This window comes from Dermochelys coriacea, chromosome 3 (assembly GCF_009764565.3).
Source record: "Dermochelys coriacea isolate rDerCor1 chromosome 3, rDerCor1.pri.v4, whole genome shotgun sequence".
Classification (NCBI taxonomy): domain Eukaryota; kingdom Metazoa; phylum Chordata; order Testudines; family Dermochelyidae; genus Dermochelys; species Dermochelys coriacea.
The window spans coordinates 63,555,080-63,566,579 of record NC_050070.1 but is presented as its reverse complement, the minus strand read 5'-3'; the positions used below and the strand labels follow the sequence as shown (position 1 = coordinate 63,566,579).

Genomic DNA, 11,500 nt, shown 5'->3' with positions numbered 1-11,500 from the left:
GAATCTGACATTTGTTCACCAATTATTTTTCTCACTAGCAATGACAACATAATCAAATACTCATTATCCAGGACTTTAACATGCAAATACCTCCCACTTAACCTGCCACAATGAAATGTCGTATCTGGAAGTACTGCCTCCCTGGCATTTGGAATAAAATTGCCCACTGCAGGTTCAGAGGAGAAAATAGAAGTTATTCTCGAGGCTGGCACACCTCTGTCACCCCTCACTTTATTATTAATTTTTTTAATTTATCAGACAATATAATGTCCATGAAAATGAGAGACTAATATAGCACTGACTTGAATCAGTCATTGCATAGGCTCCTCGTCCCACACACAGCTCTGCCATTAAGCTGCAATCCTTATCTGCAACGTTCCTGCTATTACAGCTCTGGGCACCTCAGGTGTAGAAACTGTCAAACATGTTGAACCGTAGGCCATCATTTGGTGATTCAAAAAACAACAGGGATTAAATGAGATTAAACTGAGCTAGGCAAAGTGGGCCAGTTGTTAGGGCCTTAATCTGAGACTCAAGAAACATGGGTTCAATTCCTTGTTCTGCCATAGCCTTGCCTAAAGTCACTTAGGGTATTTCTGAAAGGGATAAAAGGGCCATGGCTGGGAGTAGTCATCTGATTGCGAATGAAGCTGCAGGACTAAAATCAACTGTATAGGTGCTTGGACTGGAGCCTGATCTTTGGATCCCTCCACCGTCGCAAGGTCCAGAAGCTCCAAGATCAACCTGAGCATCTACACAGCAATTTTTCAGCCCCAGTGCCTGAGCCCAAGGAGCCCGAGTCAGTTTACTTGGGCCATTCACAAGTTTTTTATCCCTGTGTAGACATAGCCTGAGGGTGCCTGGGGTGCCAGAGGAGGAAGTTAATATGGAGGGCTGCATGGGCAAAATTGTCCTGCCCAGCCATTCATGGAGCCCGATTGCATGGGCCACCCAGCCATGGAGTCTTCCAAGCTGCTTCTGGACTGCAGCACAAGGTAGCATGCAGGGGACTCAAATGATGAATGGGGACTCAAATGTTGTAGCAGGAGCCACTAATCTTACAGTCATTACTGATACGAGCCAAACAGCTCTTTCTGCTGAGCTCTGTCCTCCTCCTTTAGCTGCCATTCCTGGAACTGTGAAACAAGTGCCTGCTCCCATGTTGAAACCCTGTCCTCAAACTGTGCAGCCAGCCTGAACCTTTCTTCTTGGCTCTCTCCATGCCTTTCCTCTGGCCGCAAGTCCCTCTGTCTTTGGAACGGGACCTGCTTGTGGGCCCTCTCCAGAACTTCAATGATAAGTTCATCATGAAAACGCTTCCTCTCGGAATGGTCCATGATAGTACATTGGGCCAGACTTCTGCTGCAGCGTGGGTCAGCTGTGGAGGTACTGCAGGTTGAGGGACCTGGAACAGGACAAGACACAGAGGGTGATTGTCTCAAATAGCCCACTGCAGGAACACAGAAAAAAATCCTCATGGAATTTCAAGGATATAAAATAATACTTTTCTAAACTGAACTTCAGTATATCGTGAGAGGGATGCTTCGGTTCAGAGAAGCTCCTTAGACACAGCCTGCTTAGTCACAGCGAAAGAACTGTGGAGACAATGGTAAGTTAAAAATTCAAAGTTGTTTTTTTTGTTTTCTAAAATTTGCAGAGCTACCAGGGTTTGGAGGGAGTGCCATCAATGGCAGTGCTACGAAAACTTTTTCTATTTTGTAGGACATAACAGTTCTTGTCATGCCTAAATGGCAAAAGGAGATGTTTTCCAAGCTGCTAGTGGGAACCTGCAGGGTATGCAATAGGAAAAACTAAGAGACACAGCCTGACTTTGTAGCCTAGTGATTAGGACACTCCGCTGGGATGTGAGAGAACCACATTCTGCCTGACTTGCACCACAGTCTTATTGGTTTCCCATATCCCAGCTGAGTGCCCTGACCTCTGGGGTGGCTATTTCTTTGCCTCTCACTTTCACCAGAAATTCCACCCGGGACCCGAGACTAATTCCTGACAAATTTTTTGGTCAAAACCAGTAAGTTTCCATAAAAAAGTTTTGGTTTAGAAAAATCGTCATTTGCCTGCAAAAACCATTGATTTGAAAATTTTCTGACCAGCTCTAGTCAGTTTTTTTTATCTGAGGGAAAGTATGGATTGTGCCTGCTATATGTGAATGAGCGTTTTACTTTAATCTGTCTTCTGCTCTCATTAAATCAATTATTATTTTTAACAGACAGAGAGCTTTGCTGGGATGTTGTGTTTTTTTTTCACTTTTGGATGCTTCTGTCACATTGAGACTAGTTCTGGCACTCCAGAATGTATACAGCAGGGCCAATGATTCTTCTACTCTGGATCTTTTAAAGCCATAGACAGAATATCAGTAGCTAAAGCCCCTTTTGCTGGGGAGCCTGAGAAGACTTGTTGCATTTAGAATGTAAGCTTTAGAAAGTGTACAGAATGTACTATGTTAATCAACTATTGTATTGAAGGTCATAATGTAAGCCTAATGCAGTAGCCTAGAATGTCATATAGAGATGGACTGAATTAGCTGCTAAATATTCAGCGACTCTGATCTTATCTACCTTATCTATCCTTCAGCACCTGAAATGCACTACATTCAATCAGTACTTTAAATAGCAGCATCACTTTAAAAGCTAAAATAGCAGATATGAAATCACTGCCAGTCTTCTGTGCAAACATGTCAAACGGTTAGACTTTTACTTTTGATATTTATTATGTTGACTAAAGAGGCAGAATAGCATACAGAAATGACAAATAAAAAATGAGATCTTCTGTGGAATTTTTTCCAGCTTAGTCAAACGGCGCTCCCTGGTTCTTGCTGGCATCCTACAGAAAATAACAAGTCAGAGTAAACCAGGAGTCTACTTCAGTACTTCATCCTTATGGATCATTTTAAAAGTATGCATGCTTTGCACTTTTGCAGTAATACCCATCATATGAGGAAAAAGGGTAAGACTCAAGCCCAGGAAACAATATTTCAGCTCATGTGATTCAAAAAATAAGGAATTTTGCAACTGAGAAAGTGCTCCAACTTAGGAAGTTCCTTAAACTTTTCTGCAGACAACTTCAAGATTGTACAACCTGCAACATGAGCTGAGGCAATCATGAAAAAGAAACAGAGTTCCCAGCTTACCAATAATAAGAATAAAACCTATACATGCTCACACACTTTTGAACAGGAGGGATCTTTATAGGATCCCTTAAAACTCTGTTTCACTGCCCCACTTTTCAGTTCGCAATCCCTTTGACAAGACTGCAAGACTCAGAGATTCAAAGAATGTCATTTGAGCACACACAGGACAATGCAGTGCAGTGGCATCATTTTAAAAGATAAGATAACAGAAATGAAATTATGTTGATTAAAGAGGTGGAATAGCATACAGAAATGATGCATAAAAAGTGAGGTCTTCTGTGGAATTTTGTCCAGCTTAGTCAACTGGTGCTCCCTGGGACAATGTGGTGCAGAACTGGGCACAAAGAAATGGAAGCATTTTCATAAGGGAAAGACACGTGTCTAGAAAAATAGACATAAAAGATTTCTGCTGCCCAATTGGACATTTTATTTAGGACTCCCAGTTATGGTCATTCCACTCGTGCTTAATTTGTAATGAAAGAGGTGCCGGAGCTCAAGCAATTTTTTTATTTTCACAACTGACACAGCAAGTCCGGAGGTACCAGGGCTATGAACTGTCAAGCTTAGAGGTGCCGGGGCTGAGCCCTAGCAAGCCCTGGCAGAAATTAAGCACTGTCATTAGACTTAAAAAATCAGAGAAAAGTATGCATGATTATAGTTGCAGATGGATCGATGTATGCATTATATAACATGCATATGCCCTCCTATTCCAATATGCAAACAGCCTCTAGCTGTTGCTTTTCTCTCTTCCTTCAAACAAATACTAACTTCTTAATATGAGAAGAAAATCCCATTTTTCTGCTGCATCATATTTAAACTTCTTGTCCTTTCTTTCAAGGTCCTGCGTAACTCCACCCCACCCTGCTTATCTGACCTGGCTTCTTGTCATGGCACTTACGCAGGCACCTACTCTAAGCCAATTATGTTTGCCTTGAAACCTCTTCATCTGCTTTGTCCACAGCCATCTCTTCTATACCACCTTCTGCATGTGGAATGCCCCTCCTGAGCTGTTTCTCCATGTCTCTACTCCCTCGTCATTCAATTCTCTTGTTCAAACCCTACAGAAAATGAAGCTGCATGAATCTTTATTACCTTACCCTAGTTGCAGTCAAACAAATACAGATCTAAACAGGATGCATGTCAATCACCACTCTGAATTTTTTGCTGGGACTACATGTCGTATTCCTTCCCATCACCCTTCAATCTGTTTTTCCCTGTTTTGACTGTAAGCTCCTGAGGGAAGAGGAGTGTGAATTCATAAATGTCTCTGCAGCCTGACACATTCTGGGTGCACCCAACATTTAAAAATTAAATAGGTGAAATAAAGCTAAGACCAAATTGTTATCTAAATTACTATTTGTTTTGTTCTTTCCTCTGCCTCATGTCACTCTGGTACCCACATACCAAACAAGGTGCGCAAGGTTTTCCTTTTCAGCACTAGTGCTATTTCAACATTGTATGTGTCCAGCATATGGAAAGAACAATCTAACAAAAAAGATTAATAAAGCTTAAGAAATTAGAACATAATAAAAAACTGGGTTTTCTCACAAACAAAAGAATGCGCACAATTGAGCCAAAGGATCTCTACACAAGGCCTTAAATGCTTCTTCATGCATTACACCATTAAAGTGCTGAAAGCAGTTATCAGTGGGTTCTCTGTCATTCTGCAATGCCATTTTCAGCTGGATTCCCTTTGATCCAAAGAAAATGTTTATCATTCCTCTGTTTGACAGAAGACAAAATAAGGCTGAATTGTTTTGATCATGCTTTACATGCATAACCCATCACCGATGACTACTGCTCCAGAAACTGAACACCTGGTGTGATCCAATTCCCATTGGGTTCCTTTTCATTGACTTCCACAGGAGCTAAATCAGGCACTATAATTTGATTATAATAATGATATAGAGTTACAGATTGTTTCACTTGTGAATGAGAAAATTGCATACCTATTCTGTGACATTTCAAAATCCTTAAGTGACAATGCTAGTATTAGAAGTTCATAAAAATTAAGATGTAACAGTATCTGGTGATTGCATTTGCTTGTAAACGTAAGTAGTATACAAACCTGAGCCAAAAATTTCTCACAATTGGGTTCCTACAATCATTTGATAGGCCTCATTTCTAAAGGTGGTGAGCACCTGCCCCTCCTTTTGATGTCTGTAAGATTTCTGGAGGTCAGTACAGTTCTGGAATTTAGGTTTGTTAGTTACCATCCAGTATGTTTCCTCTGCTGGCTGGCTGGCTCTGCACAGAAAAATAAGAGAGGCATTCATAACAAGCGTCTATTAATTCCTCTGTGACTAAGCTGAACATTTTTTAAAGAGGTACTTCGAATCCCACTAGACAACCACAACTATGTAGTAGATCAGACATTGTTAAAATGGTTCTGTTACAAAACTGAAGTCTATGTGACGCAAGTGATTTTTCATTCTCAAAGTTAATGTGCTTGCCTTTCTTTGATGTACTAGACTTGAAATAAACTCAGTTAAATAGCGTAACTCTTAATTTTACAGACTGTCTTTACAAAAAGTTCATCATTTTCCTTTCTTGAGGTATTTGGGGGGTTTTTTGTTTTGGTTTTTTTCCTGAGAACTGTGGTGGAAAATATAACTAGTCTATGGGTATATACAGAATGTTTAACTACAGTTAATAAAACTAAACTGAATGAAACATCCTAATACAGGATGCCAAGCCATATTCTAAACATGGAACAAATGGGGTTTAAAGGACTTTTTGTTATGTTACAGCATTATGTGCCAACAATACCTACAGGGTTATAGATAAATCTCTAATTTATTATTCAGTTTTCCCTTGGCTACTTTAAATCTACCACACTTCATAGTGAGAAGCTAATTTACTATGTTTGTGAAAACAACGTTAATGCATTATCAGTGTGGTTCCAATCCTGTAACTCCAGAGATCTCAATGATAAATTTTAAAAAAAGAATATGTACTTAGGGGGTGAGATGGCTCAAGGTATTGGTAATGGAATACAGAAAATGTCATCTCTAGGTAACCAGTCTGAATCTAGCACATGTCAGTGCCATTATTCCCTGCGGTCTATCTGGTAATCTCTTTTAATTTAATTTGTGTGCCCAGTCCACTGTACGGGAAGACTTTCAGATACCCTGGTGACAGGGCCATATAAGAAACAAGATATGCTAGCAAGAAGTGGGGGAAAGGTACGTATCTCTCAAAAGCCACAGTCATAACTTCAACTTTGTTGTATTCTCTTCAGGTAAAAATAAGAACTGGATAGAAAATCAACTATGCGTTTATCCTCACATGTGGATCCTGACTAATAGAATTGGGACACATTGACCAGACAGTGAGGGAAGGTTTGGTCTTGTACCCATTTCTCTGTTTTCAATTTGGCATTTTTAAGTGATGCAAAATTCATTTATTTGAATAGTTGCTACAGTGTCCTGAAATTATGGGTATTTGGGAAGTTTTTCATTATCATTTTCTTTTTATTTATATGTATATTTTCAGATCACATGCAGATTTATAGTTCATGAAAGCAAAGAACTTCATTTTTGTATACACCCCTGTTCTTGATCCTGCAGGGTAGGAAATTAGTGAATAATTAAATAAGCTAAATAATGATTGGCCTCAAGGCACCAATCAGTTTTTAGGAAAAGAGTAGGCTTCATATTCTACTGAATCACCTAACCTATTTTCTTGAGTGAGCTTTATTTACAACACCCAGACACACCAGATTAGAAAGCATAGCATCCATTGTTTTCCTGGCATGCCACTTTGGATGGCATGCTGCACCATAGCATCCATAGCAAGCATAAAGAAGACATTGGAAAATCCAATCACAAGCTAGAATTTGGAAGACCACTCAGGTGATAAAGTATTTCCACATTTATTACAATTAAGGCCTGACAGGCCGCATAACACTTTCAGGGGCTTTAAATGTTATTGTGTTTAAAAAACTAAGATTCAAGGAAATCAGTGGAGAAATTCACTAGCCAGGGGAGGTAAATAAGCTTCCAGTTATAAGTCAGTTCAAGACCCTTTCCTCAGGATTCATTTTGTTAACCCAAAAGAAGAGGAAAAATAACTCAAACACTTGGCAACCACCTTCAGAGGCCTTTCCAGCTTTCTGCAACTGCAGGATTTGGGTGGGGTGGAAAACAAACACCCCTTCCCCTTAGGCAGCCTTTCCTAGATCTGTCCTAGGCCTCCAGCAGGCCTCTCCTGGAGGGATCTTCCCTCAAGTCTTACCTCTTCTACCCCAGAGTGAGTCAGGAGAATTCACTTATATAGTCTCCAGTAGGCAGTCATGTGATCTTAGTCAGCTGAACCCTGCCAGTCATGTGACCTGTACAGAGACTACAACTTCCAGCAACCGCTGGATTTAAAGGGACTATGTCCTAAAATGGACAAACTAGCTGTTGCTGTGCTCTCATCTCAGCTCATGTTACAAATATTATGTCTGCATATATGGGATTGCTAATATACTTTTGATTGAATTACAGTGTGTGCATTAACAAGTCAAGTTTTATCCACAATTAGCTAATTGAGGGATCAATATCAACAGCCAGGAGATAACTTCAGTCAATTAGATACCACTGTGGGGGGTAAATCTTGACTTCCTTTTTTTAATGGTATCCACTATGAAGGCTACTGAACAAGGGCCAAAACAATAGCCTCTTCCTTCCTTGTGTGCCCTGTCCAAGAGCTAGTCAAAATCATACTTGGAGGAGAGCATGATTGCTCCTCCTTGGGCTCCCACTTAACTCTAAAGCAGGCCAATCAGAGTGGGGTAGGTGCACAAGGGAACACAGGCTACACTATCCTAAAGGTTTTGATTGTCCTCTCACAATGGATTTGATTGTCCTTTCACAATGGTTATCATCATTGACTCTACTGAATTTACCCCTGATTTACAGTGGAAGTAAGAACTGCATGTCAGATTTCAGGTCTTACAAAATTCCAGTGCAACTGCTAAAGTTTAAAGACACACCAGCTAAACCTGGTCTGGGTAATCTCTGCCTTATGAAACTTTATCTTAGGAAAATGTCATTATCTAGAAAAAAGAGCACAGAAAGGAAGATTCTGTTTCTGTTTTGTGCTGGGGCAATTTTTACTCAGAAACAGAAACAAATTTCCAAACTGCCCCTCAAATTGAAATACTTAAGTATACCATGAGACAGTGAGGTTTTGAATGCTGGCTCTAGCTTCAAAAGTGATCCCATTTTTCATACATGCCTTTCATCCTGAGCTTTGGACCCTGTGTGTGTGGCATATTATCTGATGCGCTGTGACAGCCAGTGCAAAAGACTCTGGGGTACATCAAATCCCTGAAGGCATGGGCTTCTAAAGCTCAGCAGAAAACCATAATTCTCACTGCAACTAGTTTGGAGACGGGAGCAAAACAAATGAGAAAAAGTGCTCAAGAGGAGGAATTGCTAGACTACAGAGGTTGCTATCCTTCCCTTCCTCTCTCAGCTTTATGGGAGTACTAAAATATTTACTGTGTTGACCAAGATTAAGATCACCAACTCCTTTCACTTAGACCAAGAAATATTTAACATGGGTGGTCTGCTTCAAAAGGTTAAATGAGAGAAGGGGTGATTGCCTCAGGAGACCAGTAATGGAACATAAAACTTCTCATATTTAATACATTTGTGCGCACCTGACTCAGACTGCCAGGGACTGAAAGGCACTACTATTTGATGACCTATGCAGAATGATTTGGTGATCTCAGTCTGGCTCCCAGGGGACAGTCATCCACACCACAAAAACCATAAACACAATTAGCATTTCCTGACATCTTTTTTGACAATCCAGAAGCCAGCCAAAGGCCTGAATGAGCATTCCAACTGGTAGTCCCTCTGGGTCCTTTTCATGTGTTTGACTAGGGTGGATCAAACCATCAGTGATCATTCAAGACAGTAAAAAGAAAAGGAGTACTTGTGGCACCTTAGAGACTAACAAGTTTATCTCTAAGGTACCACAAGTACTCCTTTTCTTTTTGTGGATACAGACTAACACGGCTGCTACTCTGAAACCTGTCATTATTCAAAACAGTGTTACTGTAGGATAGGAGAGGGATACTTCAGTGGGATGGTGAAAAGTGTGTTGCTAGTACCTATATTGTATAGGCAGATTGAGCAGTTCTAGCTCCAGCAAGATCCAGCCGGTATCTTTCACAGACAGTAAAAAAATAACTTGGAAAAAGGACAAAAACTTCAATTTTTTAGGCATTTCCATTTTGAAATTAGTTGGACACTTGGTCAGGAGTTTCTAACCATTTGATTATTGAGATTAATCGTTACATATCTGTCTGAGGGATTCTTATATTTTGGGCTTGATTCTCTTCTCAGTTCCACTGTGTGACGGGGCAGAGTGGCCCCGCACTGGCACCGCAGGGTTTAACCCTTCCTTCCTGGCAGAGGAAGGCCTGCCCTGGAAGCCCTGCTGGGCATGCTGCAACTGGAGACTATGTACAAAAGCCTGCAAAGGTGCTCAGTCTGGGCTGACCACTGGAAGAGTAGGCACGCCTACTGAGGAGGGACAGGAAATGCTCCAGGATCCAGGGGCCAGCCAAGCCAGGATGCACCCAGCCTCCCAGACGGAGGTCTCAGCAGGAGGGGATGGACCGGAGGACCCCACCACCCCCGGAGTGGAGAACATGACGTTGAGGGTAGGAAGTCACCCACGGGATCTTTCGAGACAAGCAGCGTTAAAGCTGCACTGACACTCGGCGAGTTGCGGGCGGATCCCCGCCGAGCTAAGCACAAGGGGAACCCCGCCAGTAGGCAAGCCCTGGGTTGGGACCCGATGGAGAGGGCAGGCTCAGCTCCCCCTACCACTCTGATCATTGGGATACACTTCCCCGCCTGAGAGGGGGAAGGCTATGGACTCTGGTCATTGGGCCACACTTCCCTGATATGTGGGGTGAGCTATATGGTCTTTGGCTGTTGGGCCACGTTGCCCTGCTACTTGGGCAACGACACATGGACTCAGACCATTAGGTCCCGCTACCCTGACCAAGGGGAGAACACGGGGAAACCGGCCATTGGGCCACATTGGAATGCCCTTAAAGGGATGGGCATAGGAACTTAAGAGTGTCGAGGCCCTGACCCCCCATCCACCCCTGCCACAAGGGGGGGCTGCGGTGCTGGCCCGTCACACACTGGTTTACACCAGAGTAACTCTAAGGACTTCGGTAACGTACGCTGGTCCTTAAGTCAGGCAAATGTTCCATTAACTTTAATGGGAGATTTGACTGCGTAAAGATGTCAGGATCTGTCCCTCAGAGTGCACGGCAGGAGGCTATTTTAATTAAATCATATATTCTAAGCTAATATGCAAAAAGTAAATGCAAAAAAAAATGTAAAACAAATTAGGACCAGTGTCTAAAATATTGAATCCTCCCAAGACCACCAAATGAAAGCAATTCCAGCCAACTCCTAAACCCTACTTTCCTCTGTCAGGCCCCTTTACATGCTCATGTGGTCTGAATCTGACCCTACTTCTGAATCTATAAAAGAACGTATCGATTGTGTACGCTATCAAATCAATATTTAAGACATGTCAATGGACTGACACATAGCTATGCATCTTAGAAATTATAGCAAGCAATAAAAAAAGCCAGTGGCACTGACAAATCTCTTTGGGAATTTAAAAGACAAGAAGTTACATGAAAGGCACAGCAGGCTAATTCAAGAGCCATGCACTACTGGACCCTTGACCACAACCTACAAAAGAATTAAATACATTATATTAGTCTCAATACAGTGCTTAATGAAGCTCTGTTTATATCACAAACACATCCAGAAAAAAATCAGCATTATTACCAGCCCCTGCTCACAGAGGCCCAATATTGGTATAGCAAGTTACAGGTCAGGAATCAGCTGGACTGCCAGACCAGCGTAAGGAAAGTACCTATCATCTATCTGACAGATATCTTGCTCATATCTGTGGTGGAAATCTATGATAGTGTCCCTGTCAGAGTGAAATCGAACCTAGAGCTCTGAGGTGATAAGAATAACTCCCTCTGAAGTAAATAGGAATTCAGAGCTTTCAACACTTCGATGGAAGAACTCAGCACTTGGCGAAATCAAGCCACTAGTTATTTACAGGAGAAACTAACCCTAACCTAAGTAGCATAAATGGGAAAAGATATGTAGATATATAGAGATGTATAGTTGAATATTTAGCCCCTTCTATCCTTATTTTTCCCCACAGGTTGGCTTTCCTTCTTTCCTAAAGCCACTTTAACTCTGGTATAGTCCTTTTATGTTGTACATCTCTTCACAGACTCCTGCTTTCATAAACACTGAAATGTAACATAGTCAAGCAGATTTAAAGAGACTGAAGTTCATCCTC

The 11,500-nt window shown here is 41.6% G+C and overlaps 1 long non-coding RNA gene across 1 annotated transcript; it reads right to left on the bottom strand.

Annotated features, from left to right (window-relative positions):
* Positions 1 to 840: 840 nt before the first annotated feature.
* On the bottom strand, positions 841 to 10,871 carry LOC122459279. Its single transcript, XR_006279846.1, has 3 exons — positions 10,777 to 10,871; positions 5,220 to 5,398; positions 841 to 1,405 (listed from the first exon to the last, which is right to left on the bottom strand). It is a non-coding gene; the product is annotated as an uncharacterized LOC122459279 (long non-coding RNA).
* Between the last annotated feature and the right edge of the window lie 629 nt (positions 10,872 to 11,500).